Raw genomic sequence first — 7,979 nt, 5'->3', positions numbered from 1 at the left:
TAAAGTGTTTAAAGTTAGGTTACTGGTAACTGGGGGAGGAGTGGGTACAGAGGTCTTCTGGGGTGACTCTAACATTCTACTTTTTGATCTACATAGTGGTTATCAGGGTAACATAGGTGTGTTCACTTTGCACAAATTCACCAAGCTATACATTTACAGTGCATGCACTTTTCTGTATCTGTTACACTTCAAGAAAACAATTTTAAAGCCCTGATTCGTCTAAATGAATCACCTTTCCGTGAGCAAACATCAGGACTGCCCACATGAAGCTTATCCTCAATTACACCAGATTTGTTTGTTGCTCTGTTCTAACAGTGACCACATCACCATTCCCCAGAGTTTCCAAAGCATTGAGAGAGCAGGTCAACAAGGGTCTTTGCATCTGTGCATGCAAGAATACATTTCAGGAGGGCTGCCACCTAGGAAGTTCAGCACCTGCCTCCAATACTATGAGCATGTGTTCTTTCTTGCGTGTCCATAAAGTAAGGAAGAAAGAACTAAGCAGGATAAGCCAAACACAGAAAACATCTCATCCAAATGCAAAAGCTCTCTTGCCTATGTCCCATTTTAAAAGTTCTTATTTTTGTATGGAAGGTTTCACAGGTTTGCCTGTCACCCTTGAACAGGGGCCACGCTAATCTTGTCTGTGTCGCTCCAGTGTTTTCAGTAGATGTGCTGCCAAAGCGAGCACACCTGTCTCATTTTTAACAGCCAATGACACTAGCACCATTTTTCAGGAAAAATAAGAAACCTAACCCCTGCATCCCAGAGTGCAGACAGCACCTCTAAACAAGAGGGCATAGGGCAGCGATCAAAACTGTTCCAAACTGTGGCAGGCCCTAGTGAAGTGAGAGATGGAACCCAGGGTACTGTCTGCTTCTCATTAGCTCTTATTGCTTCTTGCAGGAACAAGGTGTTTGAAAAATCTTTTTTTATTAATTTTTTAAAAAATTTAGAATTTATTTTTGAGAGAGAGAGAGTGAAAGCAGGGGAGGGGCAGAGAGAGAGAAACACGCAGAATTAGAAGCAGGTTCCAGGCTCTGAGCTGTCAGCACAGAGCCCAACGTGGTGCTCGAGCTCAAGAACCGTGAGATCATGACCTGAGCCAAAGTCGGACACCCAACTAACTGAGCCACCCAGGTGCCCTGGTGTTTGAAAACCTTAAAAGACAAAAGTACAACAACGTATTAGATCAAGGGTTGGCAATCTCTGTCCATGGGCCAAGGACATTTGGTTCAGGGTTACACACACACACACACACACACACACACACACACACACACACCATACTTTCTCAGCTGCTTTGGAGAGCTCCTACCACCACTGCAGCTCTTGTATCTTCTACATCAGTGATTCACTGCTGTTTCAGTCCCACACTCTATCTCAGGGGAGAAAGACTGAGAACCACTTAGACAGATAACCACTTCCATACTCTCTCCAATTGGATTATGTGTGAAGGAGCTGGCCCTCTTTCTTTCCTCCCAGTGGCCAGGGGGACACCAGCTGTACTTTTTGCACCTTTCCATCATATGGTGGGGTTGTCGGAATTCTGGTGGCTGGTCCATGGGCATGCTGTGAACACAACCACAGAATAACAGGGTGAGAGAAGAAGCCAGGACTGAGCCAGGGTGGTGTTCTTCCAGGGTCTAAATGAATCCTGGAGGTAGCAGAGATCCTCTGGGTATGCATACCTGGAGCCCAACACCAGGAATTTTCTGGCAGTGGCAACACTCAAAGCCAGGTAGATGACACAAAGACATATACACAAAGAAGCTCATTGCAGCATTGTCATTATAGAGAAAAATGAAAGGCAACTGAAGCCACCAGCAACAAGCTGTGTTCATTATATGATATCGTCATATACCATGGATTATATTGCAGCCATGAAAAAGAAATGAGGCTGCTGTATATTAACTAACACAGAAGGTGGTCTACACCTTGAAGTTAAATGATAAAGGCAGGATGGGGAAAACTATATATAGTGTAATTCCATTTATGTATTATAAAATTCTGAGGCATGCACACAGTCTCACACCCACTAGAAAAAGATCTAGAAAGAAACACACCAAATTATTATCAGGTTACCTCTGGGGACGGGAATGGAAATAGGGAAGTGAGGGAGAACTTTCCAATATTGAAATTTTCATTTATATATTATTTGTTTATGATGGACCAATAGTTCTTTTGTAATTTGAAAAAGCAACTTAAAAAAAAAACAAGACTATGGGAATGGGTTATGGAGGAGGCACATTTGATGTGGGTGATCAGCACAGCTAGCAGCTTCTGTGACTCACGCCCAAGGGCTGGGAAGTAGACTCTCTGAGAGCTGGGAGAGAGACTCCAAGCTCCTGATTATGCAGGACAGTTCCTTTTTTCCCCCCTTCCTGTTCTCCCTCCTTGGGGTCATGTGCTCTTGGCTCTCTTTGGATCACTTCTAACTCTATGCAGCCAGAGGAGAAGGGCCCCTCCCTCAGAAGACCCAGGGAGGATGACTTGGGCCTACTTGGCCCTAAGCCTTATGAAGAAATCTCCTCTTTACCTTGGTGCCCATTGCCTCGGGGCTCTTTCCCTGGACCTTTGTATCAGAGCACAGGATCTCCAGAGGCTGAGGGAAAAGGTGCCACAGCACTTGGCAACTTTTAGTGTAGCCTTCTGGGGCTCTCCACCCAGATTCCACCTTAGAATTGCCTGGGGAGCTTTGAAAAAATATAAACCTCAAATATAGACATATATGTTGAAATAGAGAATAAATGTTTTGTTGTGTCAGCAAATGACCAACGTTGGGTAAAACAGAAATTTTCATCCATTCCAGAAGGCGTGTAATTGGTTAAGAACCTTTTGATAAGTCGTTGGACAATATTAAGAGTCTAAAATAGTTTCATATTATTTTGTCCAGTAATAAAACTTCTGGAAATTTCTCCTGGTGAAAAGCAAAATGCCTCAAATAAGGAAAATTTATGTGAAGAGTTCTCTCATTATGTTTCCTTTTGTAATAGCTAAAAATCAGAAGCAAACTAAATGCTCAACAAATGTCAGGTGAATGGTTAAATAGGTGTACTCCATGGAACATTTTGTGACAATTAAAATTGTAATGAAAATTTGCAAAAGTCAGTTAAAATGTAGTAATGATGAGGGGTTTCTGGGTGGCTCAGTCGGTTAAACATCTGACTCTTGATTTCAGCTCAGGTCATGATCTCATGGTTCGTGAGATCAAGCCACACGATCTCATAATTCTCTCTCCCTCTCTCTCTGCCCCTCTCCTGCTTGTGTGCTCTCCCTCTCAAAATAAATTAATAAACTAAAAAAAAAAAAAAAAAAAAGAGGTTCACCGCTAAAAAGATTCTGGCTCTTTAGGAGAAGGTGCTGCAGCCAATTTGCTTTTGGGCCAAAGGAAACAAATGCAAATTGAATAGGAGAGAGAAGCTCAGGAAAGGCAGACAGCAAAAAAGGTTGATCACCGGAATATAACGATCCTTTTATGGCCCAACATTCTGAGGACCTCAGAAGAAGGGTAACATAGTGATGTGGCATGATTGGTGGGGCACCAAAGAGCCCCCTGCTTATAAATGTCCTCATCTGGTGCTGTGTTGCCTGTAATTCCACTATTAGGCTAACTCCACTTGGGTTATTAAGTATTGCCCATTCATTGTTGCCCTCTTCTAAAACATAGACTCCTGAGAGGAATAACACTTTGACTTGACAACAATTTAGTGGAATTAGTTCATGATTTACTCAGCCAATTTGAGTACCTACTCTGTGCTTGGTACTACAGTAGGAATTGGGATACTATGGAGGGATGACCTCATTAAGGTGACTAAGACTTAGTTCAAGTCAGAAGTACCTACTGAACACCTCCTGTCACCTGACAAGGAGCTGGTGCTGGGACAGGAGGAAGACAGAAAAATGCCCAACACTGTCACCTCCCTCAAGGAGCTCACAGCTTTGTTGTGGGGGGGGGGTCCAAGCACACAAAAGACAGAACAAGCAACTGCTTATTAAACTACTAATATAATCAAGGGCCGACATGAATAGTGGAGCTCAGAGCCTTTGTGTCAAAGAGTCTTTTCAGAAGCTTTCATGATTGAACCACACTAACCCTTTTCATTAGGGAGCCTGGAAAAGAAGCTATTATAACCCAACTGTTTTCTAAATATTAACATGGGCGTGACTTCCTGGTTCCGAGACCTCACCTTAGTTTCTACCCCACATGCTATAGCTCTGGCTAGACTGAACACTACTGAAAGGGAGCTATTCATTAAGCATTAAGCATTAAGCATTAAGCAGGGTGCTTGGGACTCACCCACCTTCTCTTCCTGTGCCCCAAACTGGCCATTTGCCACATTTGGTGGTGGGCTGAGTGGTTTCACATGTACTAAACACCCACAAGATACATGTTTTCTCTCTATCATAGTCATGCTCACAAGGTACCCTCATGAGAAAAGCCTCACTAGCTTCTGGCTCCAGCTGTCATGGGAAGGAAGGATTATGACAGTCACCCAAGTTGGGAAAGGAAGCAAGATTTAGAAACAGAAGAACAGGTGTGGCTCAGAATCCAGGCAACAAGCAGGACCAGACGGGACAATATTACCAAATTTTAAGAAGGAGACTTTTCATGAAATTATGTGCCTTTTTATGAAACTATCTTTAGTAAATTGTGTGATCCTCGAAGCACATTCCAGGCCAGAGGTCCTTTGGGGCTGGATCAAAAGCCCAGAAGGAATGAGGAATGTAGACTAGTGCAAGAACAAATCAACATCTAGCCCAGAGGAAGGGCAGAGTCATTGGCACCACGGCTCAGAAAAGACTGGAAGCTCAGAACTGGAAGCTCAGAACTGGAAATCAAATCTGGCATTGCCAAGAAAGAGTAGACAAAACAAAATCTAAGGCCAGGTACTGTGGTGGCACAGGCCTCGAGGGGGAGAGCACAGAGTAGGGTCCAAGTTGAAGATGGGTGTTCAGATCCAGGGGAGCCAACTGATGTCTACAGACTAAGCAAAATACTGGAAAAGTGGTTGCCTCTGGTTTGGGGGACGGTGGTGTTGCTGACTGGGAAGAAACATGAGGGGACTTCCTGAGAAGATACAGAGATGAATGTCCTATATCTTGAAAAAAGTGTGGGTTACACAGGTATATCCATTTGTCGGAAGTCACTGAATTGTAGACTTGGGATTTGTGTACTTTAATGTATGTTAAGTTTTACCCCTCAAAATTGTAAACTAATTAAACTCTCATTAGGCTTACTTTAAGTGGTGCTAGGGATTAGCAATTCTGAAACTACGAGTTGTGTATTCTTGACCTTGAGGTTAATGGGAGCCAGATTTCTAAGTGCTGGGGAAAGAAATTACAAATATGGAAAAAGCATTTGTTGTATTAGAATTGGAGTTATTAGAATAAATATATATTATGTCACATATATCTCCAACATATTTCTAATATATATCTATGCCTCTATATGTATCTATTTCCATTTGTATATGTAATATTACCTAATTCTGTCTGGTAAGAGACCTAGAAACAGTGACACACCAGTAAGAATGAGCACTTTTAGCACCCAGATCTTGGTTTCTAAATACCATTACCCACTAAAGGAACTAGCGATTCTTGAGAAATGGCTTATTCTGGGGCTATGGGCAGGAAAAGTAGAGGATGAGCCTGGAACATCTTATTTTGCAAGAAGGTAAGGAAATGCTCAAAGAATCATGAAAATATGTTCAAAAAGACTCAAGAGCCAGCGGTAAGAGGTTCCCACTCCCCAATCTGGAACAATTTTAACATCAAAATAAATAATATTTATAATGGATTGTACTCCACTGATAGCCTAAGAATCATGTTGATATAGATAGATAGATATAAATGTTAAGGGAAACCTCTTTATTACAGTAGAATGCAAAATGAGAGTTGTAGAAAATCATCAGAAGATGCCAAAATGGATGGGTAAAAGTTTGATTTAAAAAAGGATAATTACAGGGGCGCCTGACTGGCTCAGTCGGTAGACCATGTGACCCTTGATCTCAGGGTCATGAGTTCAAGTCCCACATTGGTCATTGAGCCTACTTAAAAAAAAAAAAGGGATATGCAATTTTGCTACTAGGTATTTACCCAAAGAATTCAAAAATACTGGGGCGCCTGGGTGGCTCAGTCAGTTAAGTGTCCAACTCTTGGTTTCAGCTCAGGTTATGATTTCATGGTTTCATGGGTTTGAGGCCTACATTGGGCTCTGTGCTGGTGGTACAAAGCCTGCTTGGGATTCTCTCTTTCCCTCTCTCTCTGCCCCTCCCCCACTCACTCTGTCTCTGTCTCTGTCTCTCTCAAAAATAAATAAATAAAATTTAAAAATTAAAAAAGAAGAGAATACAAAAACACTAATTCAAAGGGATACATGCACCCTGATGTTTAGAGCAGCATTATGTACTGCAACCAAATTATGGAAAGAGCCCAAATGTCCATTGACTAATGAGTGAATAAAGAAGATGAATTATACACACACACACACACACACACACACACATACACACAATGGAATATTACAAACTGTAATAATCAAGAAATATTACTCAGCATAAAAAAGAATGAAATCTTGCCATTTGCAATGACATAGATGGAGCTAGAGTGTATTATGCTAAGGAAAATAAGTCACTCAGAGAAAGACAAATAGCATATGATTTCACTCATATGTGAAATTTAAGAAACAGAACAAATAATCATAGGGGAAAAAAGAGACAGAGATAAATCAAGAAACAGAGAACAAACTGATTGTTACCAGAGTGGAGGTGAGTGAGGAAATGGGGATTAAGGAGTGACCTTGCCATGATGAGCACTGGGTGATGTATGGAAGTGTTGAATCACTATATTGCATACCTGAAACTAGTATAACATTGTATGTTAACTAACTGGAATTTAAATAAAAACTTTAAATAAATAGGATAATTACAGAGATGTAAAGTATGCAGCAAATGACTTGATGAAAGAGAAAAATAATAACTTCATAGCATCAGATACCACTCTACCAAGTCATCAGGGCTAAGATCACTATATTGTTACAAACCAATATCCCATATCACATGCCCCCGATTAGGATGCTTGGAGAAGAGCACACTATCAACTCTGTGGTATTCCTGCCAAAAATGCATAACCTGAATCTAATCATGAGAAAACATGAGGCAAACCCAAACTGAAAGACATTCTACAAAATAACTGGCCTGTACTTTTTTTTTAAATGTTAAGGTCAAGAACACAATGAAAGGCTAAAGAAATGTCCCAGAATAAAGGAAAATAAATAGACCTGATAACTAAATGCTATGTATAATCTTGGATTTGATCCTCAGGGGAGGGAAAAAAAAGTAAGGACATTTTGGGGGCAATTAATGAAAGACATAGTAGTATTGTACTAATGCTTAATTGCCTGATTGTGTAACTGCACTGTAGTTATTAAGAGAATGCCTTTTTGGAAAATTCATACTGGAGCCAATAGGAGCACATCTCCATCTTCAATGGGAGAGGAGAGTGGGAGAGAAAGAGAGAGAATGATAAAGCAAATAAGGCAAAAATGTAAACAAACAAATCATAAGTTGTAGAAGTTCCTTGAACTGTTCGTGTAATTTTTCAGTAAAACTGAAATTATATCAAAATAAAAGGATCTCCCCCAAAACGAAACAAAGCAAACAAACGTATGGGTGTGGTCAGCAGCCCGGAGGCTTATGCTTCCTGCTAGGACCAGAGCCAGCCCAAAGCGTGACCATTTCAGTGCCTGCAGGAGGGAAGGGTGGGGGGAGGGGGGGTACCTGCAGGGTAGGCTTAAGTTGGCAGGCAGTAGTATTATGTAAATTCTGTCAGCGACTAGACCACAAGCTGGGTGCAGTTCCTGGCAGGGCCATCCTGTCCTTAGAGCAGAGAGGCCTTTACAGCTGTTTTGTGTCAGATGATTCATAGATAACATGCAATGGAGAAGAATCATTGGTAAATGTGTGAACTGTGCTCGG

The 7,979-nt window shown here is 41.4% G+C and overlaps 1 non-coding gene across 1 annotated transcript; it reads right to left on the bottom strand.

Annotated features, from left to right (window-relative positions):
- Nucleotides 1-581: 581 nt before the first annotated feature.
- On the bottom strand, nucleotides 582-691 carry LOC124512743 (U6 spliceosomal RNA). The gene has a single exon (XR_006962250.1). It is a non-coding gene; the product is annotated as a U6 spliceosomal RNA (small nuclear RNA).
- Between the last annotated feature and the right edge of the window lie 7,288 nt (nucleotides 692-7,979).

This window comes from Lynx rufus, unplaced genomic scaffold, assembly GCF_022079265.1.
Source record: "Lynx rufus isolate CCGP_SWC_20201006 ecotype Redwood Valley unplaced genomic scaffold, mLynRuf1.p SCAF_17, whole genome shotgun sequence".
In the NCBI taxonomy this organism is placed as follows: domain Eukaryota; kingdom Metazoa; phylum Chordata; class Mammalia; order Carnivora; family Felidae; genus Lynx; species Lynx rufus.
This window is presented reverse-complemented; position numbering and strand designations above follow the sequence as displayed.